Raw genomic sequence first — 10571 nt, forward strand, 5'->3', positions numbered from 1 at the left:
CGTTTCCAAATTGTGAAGTTTCAGATGAAGAAAACATATAACCGATCACCACCTGTCTCGCTGGCAGCCGTACAGCTCCTGGCATCTGTCAGATGAATATACTAATGGCATCTGTTGCTCTCACCTCTTCTAAATAATATCTCTCAGTTACGTATGTGGAAAACGTGTAAGGATTTAAGATGAGATCCCAGGGATAGATGGCGGTGCGGTCTGGCTTATCGATGGGTAACGGTTGGGATAGACTGTGTATGGCGGCAGGAGGGTTGCGATCATGGATTTAGGCAAATGTATATTCAATGTTACCACAAATTGTATAATTTAGCTATATCTATACTAGAGCCCTGCACGGGACTGTTTTTCTTTATCCCGCCCACTCCCAGGGAATTTCTATCCATTCCCGCCCGCTCCTGCAGAGTATTTTCTCCACTCCTGCCCGCTCCCGCAATATCATTGTGCAATCCCGCCCGCCCGCTCCCACTAACATTGTACTTTGCTATACACATGGGGTATGTGTAGAGCATTTCACCCTAGTGTCTGTAGTACAGAAACTAGGGTGCAATGCTCTGCACATACCCCCATGTGTATAGAAGGGGTGTAGAAGGGCTGAATGGGGGGGGAACAGGGGTGACAACAGGATTGACAGTGGGGAGGACAAGTGACAGGGGTACCTGAAGCTGAGCTGTGGTTCTGGAGCAGCATCCCCTTCCCGGCACGTGCAAGAGTGAATCCCCTTCCCGGCCTGCACCTCACTACCAACGCCGCAGAGGAAGGGGGAGGCTATATGCGCACGCACACTCAAGGCATACAGACTTTCATTCCCCCTCTGTGGTGCCGTGAGTCACAGGCATGCAGGCCGGGGCGGGAAATAAAAAATATATATATATTTTCTCTTGTCAGTGCCAGGCATCTTTCCCTTTTTGGTGGCAACCCGGCTGCGGCAGTGTGGGACCCGCAGGCACAGCGCCTGACCGCCCGCTCCCGCACGCAGCAGCCTCCTGACCACCCACAAGTTTTTGGCGGGTCCCGCGGGATCCCAATCCCAATGCAGGGCTCTAATCTATACCAGTGGTCTCCAAACTGTGGACCTCTAAAATGTTGCATAAACTACAATTCCAAGCAGACCAAGACAGACAGTCCCCAGTTTAGAGGCCACTGATCTATAGTTATAACAGTAAAAAGAACGGCACAGAATACCAGACCCGTATCGAAGGAGGCGAAATGGAGCTCTGGAACTTCAAATGCTATTTGTTTATTTTTAACGATAATAATTTGCGTTCCCTTAGTCCTAACAGCAGCACAGATGGGGTTAACTACCTTCCCCCCTTCTATGGACTGGTAGGACGGCGGAATATTTATTGAACCCAAGAAGAAATGTATTAGATTAAAGGGGGGGACCACTAACAGTCCGCTGTGTTATAACAAGCTAACTAGGGTGAGATATTTGTGCGCTGCTGTTAGTACTAAGGGAAAACATATTATTGTTAGAAATTAACAATTCCCTTATGTCCCACCAGCAGCACAGATGGTGAGTTAGCAAGAAGAAGATTCCATGAGATGCTTTTCAGCCAGGCAGAAGTTGGCACAGTTCGCCCAAAGTCCAAGTACTCAAACATCCTAGCCTATAATGGGAGATAAAAGTAGACTCAGAGCTCCACGAGGCTGCTCCTGAAGATAAAGGAAGAGGCTTCTTACAATAAAAGAGGTCACTACAACCCTAGAGGAATGGGTTCTTATGAAGTCCTGAGGATCCAGCGACTTTAATCCATCTGCTTATGGTAAATTTGGATGCCTTCCGACCTTCCAAATTACCGGCAAACAGAATAAGATTTTCCTTCCTTCCTGAAGTCACGAAATCTACTCACATAGATCCAGAGGCATCTCAAAACATCCAGAGTATGTTACTCCTGTTCTTCAGAGGGGACATGCCCCCTCTTAGACTTGCATTGAGGGGCGTAACATGATGGCACGAAGGGGCGTGGCCGACCCCCGCAGCGCTCGCACAGTGTTCAGAACTAAATGTTCTGAACGCAGCCGGAACACTGGCCAGTGGAGTTCCCCTTTAAAAAAGTTGCTTTGCCTTCTTGTCAGAAGAGGAGGAGGAGGAATGGAGTCTCCTCATGGGATCTTGGCTCATAGAAAACCTTCATTCTATGAGGCGACTGATGCCTCGAACACTTGCTAAAGGGAGCCATACCGGCCAAACAATGGAAAAATGTTCTAAACAAAAAGAGCAACCAGATGGGTTCAGCAAAATACCCCCAAAAGAAAGCAGGGACTCTGTGTGATATCATCAGCCTTCCTGCAATAGGCAGGTGCCAAAATTGTACTAAGCTCCACCCCCAAGGTGCTAAGCCATGGGACATTAATGTAAACTCTGTGGGCTGGGGGTGATCCCACTCTTTATAGAGGGTCCTAATTGGATTAATCCAATAAATTTCAGTTTGAGCCCATTAAACATTCCGTTGTCCTACCAGTCCATGGGGGGTAGTTAACCCCATCTATGCAGCTGGTTGGATGTAAGGGAAAAAGGTATTATAAAATAATATGATGCAGAATGTTGGACAAATAAATGCCATGATAACATAAACTCGCTTGGACAGGGATTTTTTTGTGAACCAATGGTACTGGCAACAAACTTTTTAATCAAAGTTCTCCACCTAGTGGTCATAAGGCGGAGTGCATTCTTAGCTATAAGATCATTTTTGGAAAATTACCTTTCATTTTTTTACAGAAATCTGTAAAGGTCATGGTCAAAGTACAAAATCTTAAAGTAGATGAATGGTAGAAAATTGTCATGTGACACGTGCATAGAAGTTTATTACTTGAAAGTGGATTTTAGGAAATTAGTATGTGTATGCGATAGACAGATAGATAGATATGAGATAGATAGATAGATAGATATGAGATAGATAGATAGATAGATAGGAGATAGATGGAAATATAGAGATGAGATAGATGGAAATATAGAGATGAGATAGGTAGATAAATATGAGATAGATAGATAGATAAGAGATAGATAGATAGATATGAGATAGATATGAGATAGATAGATATGAGATAGATATGAGAGATAGATAGATAGATATGAGATAGATAGATAGATCGATAGATATGAGATAGATAGATAGATAGATAGATAGATAGATAGATAAATCGTTTTTCAGGAAGCTAAAACTTCGTGTTTGGTTTTCTGGAGAACAGGGGGAGGTCCACCTCCAAATGTTGAACTTAATACATGTTGTTTTCGCTTACAAGAATATGGTATACATGTACCAAGTGACTATACACCAGCCACACATTCTCCAATCTTGGACACATTTTTTACCTTGGTAAAAAAAAGATGTTGAACACCTTAAAAATGAGTCGACTCACTATTTACACCCCAATTTAACTAAAGAACAGATCTCTGCGATGCTTGAACTTGTCCAGAACCACAACTTCAAAACCGCAGACAAAGGCGGGGCAGATGTGGCGATGGACAGGTCCAAGTATATCGCGGAGGCAAATAGACAGCTTGAGGATACTGTGACCTATCGGAAGGTCCATATTGACCCTAGATGGGACATTGAGAGGGACATTAAGGGGACATTGCTCCCTGCCTTGGAAACTGGCCTTATTGACAAATCACTTTTTGATTTTTTTTATTGGTAAAAAATCCCATTACTCCTTATTTTTACATATTACCAAAAATTCACAAGTCATTGGAGGACCCTCCCGGATGCCCCACAGTGTCCGGGAGGGAATCCATAACAAGTCATATCTCCATCTTTCTCGATAAGGTCCTACGATCTTATGCCAAGTCCTATATACGTGACACCTCAGATTTGCTCGAAAAAATAAAAAATGTGTTTGTGCCAGAGGGCGCCATCTTGGCAACACTAGACATAGTAAGCCTCTACACCTCCATTCCCCATGATGGAGGAATAGAGGCTGTGAAACAGGCTATCTATCATGACTTCTCTACTGATCAGGTGAACTTGCTAGTTGATCTCCTGAGGATAGTCCTAACTAGGAACTACTTCAGGTTCAACGAGCAGTTCTACATTCAATGCGTTGGGACCGCGATGGGGACGAACGTTGCACCGAGGTATGCAAACATGTTCATCGCCCATCTAGAGGAGGATGTCGTCTTTGTATCCCACCACTTCAGCCATGTGCTGGGGTGGTGGCAATACATCGACGACATCTTACTCGTCTGGTCCGGTAATAACATCCAACTCCAAGCCTTTCACGAAATTTTGAAAAGTGTACACCCCAACATCCAATTTACACTAACATGTTCATCCACAGCTGTCCAATTCTTGGACACTCTTGTAAGCATTGATGGATACTGCTTAGTTACTGTTACGCCTAGCGCTCCGGGTCCCCGCTCCTCCCCGGAGCGCTCACGGCGTCTTTCTCCCTGCAGCGCCCCGGTCAGTCCCGCTGACCGGGAGCGCTGCACTGTCTTGGCCGTTGGGGATGCGATTCGCACAGCGGGACGCGCCCGCTCGCGAATCGCATCCCAGGTCACTTACCCGTCCCGGTCCCCTGCTGTCATGTGCTGGCGCGCGCGGCTCCGCTCTCTAGGGCGCGCGCGCGCCAGCTCTCTGAGACTTAAAGGGCCAGTGCACCAATGATTGGTGCCTGGCCCAATTAGCTTAATTGGCTTCCACCTGCTCCCTGCCTTTATCTGACCTCCTCCCATGCACTCCCTTGCCGGATCTTGTTGCCTTGTGCCAGTGAAAGCGTTTAGTGTGTCCAAAGCCTGTGTACCTGAACTTCTGCTACCCATCCTGACTACGAACCTTGCCGCCTGCCCCCGACCTTCTGCTACGTCTGACCTTGCCTCTGCCTAGTCCTTCTGTCCCACGCCTTCTCAGCAGTCAGCGAGGTAGAGCCGTTGCTAGTGGATACGACCTGGTTGCTACTGCCGCAGCAAGACCATTCCGCTTTGCGGCGGGCTCTGGTGAATACCAGTAGCCTCTTAGAACCGGTCCACTAGCACGGTCCACGCCAATCCCTCGCTGACACAGAGGATCCACTACCTGGAAGCCGAATCGTGACAGTAGATCCGGCCATGGATCCCGCTGAGGTGCCGCTGCCAAGTCTCGCTGATCTTCCCACGGTGGTCGCTCAGCAATCGCAGCAGATTGCCCAACAAGGACAGCAGCTGTCGCAGTTGGCCGCCATGTTACAGCAACTTCTGCCTCTGCTACAGCAGCAACCATCTCCTCCGCCAGCTCCTGCACCTCCTCCGCAGCGAGTGGCCGCTCCTAACCTCCGCTTGTCCCTGCCGGACAAATTTGATGGGGACTCTAAACTCTGCCGTGGATTTTTGTCTCAGTGTTCCCTGCATATGGAGATGTTGTCGGACTTGTTTCCTTCAGAACGGTCTAAGGTGGCGTTCGTAGTAAGCCTTCTTTCAGGAAAGGCCTTGTCTTGGGCCACACCGCTCTGGGACCGCAATGATCCTGCCATAGCCACAGTCCAGGCCTTCTTCGCTGAACTCCGGAGTGTCTTCGAGGAGCCAGCCCGAGCTTCTTCTGCCGAGACTGCCCTGTTGAACCTGGTCCAGGGTAATTCTTCAGTGGGCGAGTACGCCATCCAATTTCGTACTCTTGCCTCCGAGTTGTCATGGAGTAACGAGGCTCTCTGCGCGACCTTTAAAAAAGGCCTATCCAGTCGCATCAAGGATGTGCTGGCCGCACGAGAGATTCCTGCCAATCTGCAAGAACTCATCCATCTAGCTACCCGCATTGACATGCGTTTTTCTGAGCGACACCAAGAGCTCCGCCAGGAAAAAGACTTGGATCTCTGGGCACCTCTCCCACAGTGTCCGTTGCGGTCTACGCCTGGGCCTCCCGCCGAGGAGGCCATGCGGGTGGATAAGTCTCGCCTGACCCGGGAAGAGAGGAATCGCCGTAGGGAAGAGAATCTCTGTCTTTACTGTGCCAGTGCCGGGCATTTCTTGGTGGATTGCCCTGTCCGTCCTCCGCGCCTGGGAGACGCACGCACGCACCCAGCTCACGTGGGTGTGGCGTCTCTTGGTTCCAGGTCTGCTCCTCCACGTTTCACGGTACCCGTGCGGTTTTCTTCTTCGGCCAACTCCTCCCTCTCAGCCGTGGCCTGCTTGGACTCCGGTGCCTCTGGAAATTTTATTTTGGAGTCCTTTGTTAATAAATTCAGCATCCCGGTGACCCGTCTCGTCAAGCCGCTCTACATTTCCGCGGTCAACGGAGCCAGATTGGACTGCACCGTGCGTTACCGCACAGAACCCCTCCTGATGTCTATCGGACCCCACCACGAAAGGATTGAGTTCTTCATTCTCCCCAACTGTACCTCTGAGATCCTCCTCGGTCTGCCTTGGCTCCGGCTTCATTCCCCCACCATTGATTGGACCACCGGGGAGATCAGGAACTGGGACTCTGCCTGCCACAGGAAGTGCCTCTCCCCCCCTCCCAGTCCCGTCAGGCAAGCCTCTGTGCCTCCCCATGGCCCCCGTCCTGGTGTCACACTGCCCCGTGCCAGGCCTCGCCCTCTGCCCTCCCTCCCCATTCCCACTCCTGCTGTACTGCCTGCCGTTGAGGAAACCCTCCATTCTTTCCCGGTGTCCTCATCCCAGGGGAGGCAGTTACCGGACAAAGAGAAGGGGAGACCTAAGGGGGGGGGTACTGTTACGCCTAGCGCTCCGGGTCCCCGCTCCTCCCCGGAGCGCTCACGGCGTCTTTCTCCCTGCAGCGCCCCGGTCAGTCCCGCTGACCGGGAGCGCTGCACTGTCTTGGCCGTTGGGGATGCGATTCGCACAGCGGGACGCGCCCGCTCGCGAATCGCATCCCAGGTCACTTACCCGTCCCGGTCCCCTGCTGTCATGTGCTGGCGCGCGTGGCTCCGCTCTCTAGGGCGCGCGCGCGCCAGCTCTCTGAGACTTAAAGGGCCAGTGCACCAATGATTGGTGCCTGGCCCAATTAGCTTAATTGGCTTCCACCTGCTCCCTGCCTTTATCTGACCTCCTCCCATGCACTCCCTTGCCGGATCTTGTTGCCTTGTGCCAGTGAAAGCGTTTAGTGTGTCCAAAGCCTGTGTACCTGAACTTCTGCTACCCATCCTGACTACGAACCTTGCCGCCTGCCCCCGACCTTCTGCTACGTCTGACCTTGCCTCTGCCTAGTCCTTCTGTCCCACGCCTTCTCAGCAGTCAGCGAGGTAGAGCCGTTGCTAGTGGATACGACCTGGTTGCTACTGCCGCAGCAAGACCATTCCGCTTTGCGGCGGGCTCTGGTGAATACCAGTAGCCTCTTAGAACCGGTCCACTAGCACGGTCCACGCCAATCCCTCGCTGACACAGAGGATCCACTACCTGGAAGCCGAATCGTGACAGTTACTGATCTGTATGTAAAACCTACAGACAGTAACTCAATACTGAGGTACTACAGCCAACACCCTAGGCATATGCTTAATTCACTACCCACCAGCCAGATGTTAAGGGCTAAAAGGATAGTCAGTTCTGTTGAGAGATTGGAGCCAGCCCTCACCAGGATGGCATCAAACGTTACAGAATGTGGCTATCCCCAGAACCTGGTAGACCAATGTAAAGATAAAAGCTATACGGTTTATGTTAATAGACCACATTCCTCCACTAAAAAAAAGTGGTGATCGTGTGAGTCTGTTGAAAAGAAGAGAGCTCAGGTGAATTTATACCTTAAATTCCCTGAAACCAGCAGGTCTCAACATGGAATACAAGATTAGCCATAAAATCTGCAATCCTTGAAAAATCATATCATTCTTCTGATGTAATGTAAGCAACAGGGTGTCTCTGTAATCCCTGCTGTAAGATTGAGAACTTTTTGTTATATCCACGTGTGTAATCACTTTCTTTTCCTTCCATAGGTGGAGTTGGAGAGCGGCGCATGAAGAAACACACTGGACATGAGGAACGCTGTCGGGAGACTTTTTATTTACTTTTCTCTACATAGCCACAACATCTGAGCACCCTTTGATGCCCGAATAAACACGCAGACAGCCAGGAACAAAGATGGGCAAGTGGATGCCTGGATGACCCAAACAAGTGAGCGGACCGATATGCTGTCGCTCGGATGGTTGCCCACCGGGACTGACACTAGATCGGGTAAGTCTAGAAGAACGGGTACCGTTCTGTGATAACCGCCCCTTAGATGGGCATTCCCCCACCCCCACGATGTGCTGGTATAACCAGTCAACGGCTGCACAGAAGCTTGTGATGACACCAGCCAGTAAGGTGATGCCAGGTTCCAAGATGGCGCACGCCCGGACGGTGCATTAGGGCGCATGCGCGAGTGGCTCCACATGTACTTTTGTTTAACAACGTCACTTCCGTTTTAGACCGGAAACGGTGCAAATGCCATTGCACTGCACCCCGTACAGCGTTTCCACAAGTTCCGGTGTGCGCCACATGTGCCAGAACTCCTCCTCCGCTGGAAGGTACACTTATCACGTTATCATATATATTGATTTTATGGACTCTATGAGTACAGTATTTATGTTTGATGTGAACTTGCTGTTTTTTTTTCATATGTGGCAGACATCTGATGTATATGCGGTGTTTGTATTTTGCCTGTCCACCTATGATCATACTGTCACTGCTTTTGTTTTGATATTCATTTGTAAACATATTACGTCACTATTAGTGTTGAGCGGCATAGGCCATATTCGAATTCGCGAATATTCGCGAATATATGGACGAATATTCGTCATATATTCGCTAAATTCGCTTATTCGTAATATTCTCGGTTTATTTTCGCATATGCGAAAATTAACATATGAGAATATTAGCATATACAAAAATTAGCGTAACCGAAAATTCGCCAGTCTCACACAGTAGTATTAGAGCCTTCTTTACACCACACAAGCTGGAAGCAGAGAGGGATGATCACTGTGATTGTGAAAGAAAAAAAAAAAAAAAAAAAGAAAAGAATATTCATAATTACGAATATAGAATATATAGTGCTATATTCGCGAATATTCGCGAATATGCGATATTCGTGAATAAAATTTGCATTGTGAATATTGGCGAGCAACACTAGTCACTAATTGTACCACACCTGAACAATATAAATATCATGCACTGTGTAATAATCATTGCTTGACAAAGGCCTTGTGAGAAGGCTGAAACATCGCAGCCTCTGATGCTTTGGTGAATAAAGCCACACATTATTCATGTATACCTTGGAGTGCTGCTGTTTTTCTACATATATCTTTGGCACTTGGGACCGAGTCAACCAGCTAGCACCACCTTCAACTTGGCTGTGCTGCCCGCTTTCTTTTCGTTAGATAGATAGATAGATAGATATGAGATAGATAGATATGAGATGAGATAGATAGATATGAGAGATAGATATGAGATAGATAGATATGAGATAGATATGAGATAGATAGATATGAGATAGAAAGATAGATAGATAGATATGAGATAGATAGATAGATATGAGATAGATAGATGTGAGATAGATATGAGATAGATAAATAGATATGAGATAGAAAGATAGATAGATATGAGATAGATAGATATGAGATAGATAGATAGATATGAGATAGATAGATATGAGATAGAAAGATAGATAGATAGATATGAGATAGAAAGATAGATAGATATGAGATAGAAAGATAGATAGATATGAGATAGTAGTAGAGGAGGGAAGCAGCACTCCTGCGATAAAAGTGAACGGGTGCCTGACTGCTGTTGATCTGGGTCAGAGATCCAAAGTGAAGTAGTCAAGTAGAAGCAGTGGCACTCCAAGCTGGTGAAATAAAGTGATTGTCACGATTCGGCTGGCTGGAGGTGGATCCTCTGTGCCAGAGAGGGATTGGCGTGGACCGTGTTGGTGGACCGGTTCTAAGTTGCTACTGGTATTCACCAGAGCCCGCCGTAAAGCGGGAAGGTCTTGCAGCGGCGGTAGCAACCAGGTCGTATCCACTAGCAACGGCTCAACCACTCTGACTGCTGAGATAAGCGCGGTACAAGGGAGTAGACAAGAGCAAGGTCGGACGTAGCAGAAGGTCAGGGCAGGCAGCAAGGATCGTAGTCAGGGGCAACGGCAGAAGGTCTGGAACACAGGCTAGGAACACACAAGGAAACGCTTTCACTGGCACAATGGCAACAAGATCCGGCGAGGGAGTGCAGGGGAAGTGAGGTTTAAGTAGGGAAGTGCACAGGTGATAACACTGATTAGGCCTGCTGCGCCAATCAGTGGCGCAGTGGCCCTTTAAATTGCAGAGACCCGGCGCGCGCGCGCCCTAAGGAGCGGGGCCGCGCGCGCCGGGACAAGACAGACGGGGAACGGGTCAGGTACGGGAGCCGGGACACGCATCGCGAGCGGGCGCCTCCCGCGTCGCGAATCGCATCCCGGCTGGGAGAGATATTGCAGCGCACCCGGTCAGCAGGTCTGACCGGGGCGCTGCGAATGAGAGGATGCTGCGAGCGCTCCGGGGAGGAGCGGGGACCCGAAGCGCTCGGCGTAACAGTGATGTCTTTATTTACTCCAAAGTGAGCACTTTGGAGTAAATAAAGACATCACTTTATTTCACCAGCTTGGAGTGCCACTGCTTCTACTTGA

General features: G+C 48.9%; 1 long non-coding RNA gene across 1 annotated transcript; it reads left to right on the plus strand.

Annotated features, from left to right (window-relative positions):
• Window positions 1-1642: 1642 nt before the first annotated feature.
• LOC130358309 (uncharacterized) lies at window positions 1643-8440 on the plus strand. The gene is made up of 3 exons (XR_008889461.1): window positions 1643-1775; window positions 7870-8107; window positions 8341-8440. It is a non-coding gene; the product is annotated as an uncharacterized LOC130358309 (long non-coding RNA).
• Window positions 8441-10571: the final 2131 nt, after the last annotated feature.

The sequence above is a fragment of the Hyla sarda genome, chromosome 2 (assembly GCF_029499605.1).
Source record: "Hyla sarda isolate aHylSar1 chromosome 2, aHylSar1.hap1, whole genome shotgun sequence".
Lineage (NCBI taxonomy): Eukaryota > Metazoa > Chordata > Amphibia > Anura > Hylidae > Hyla > Hyla sarda.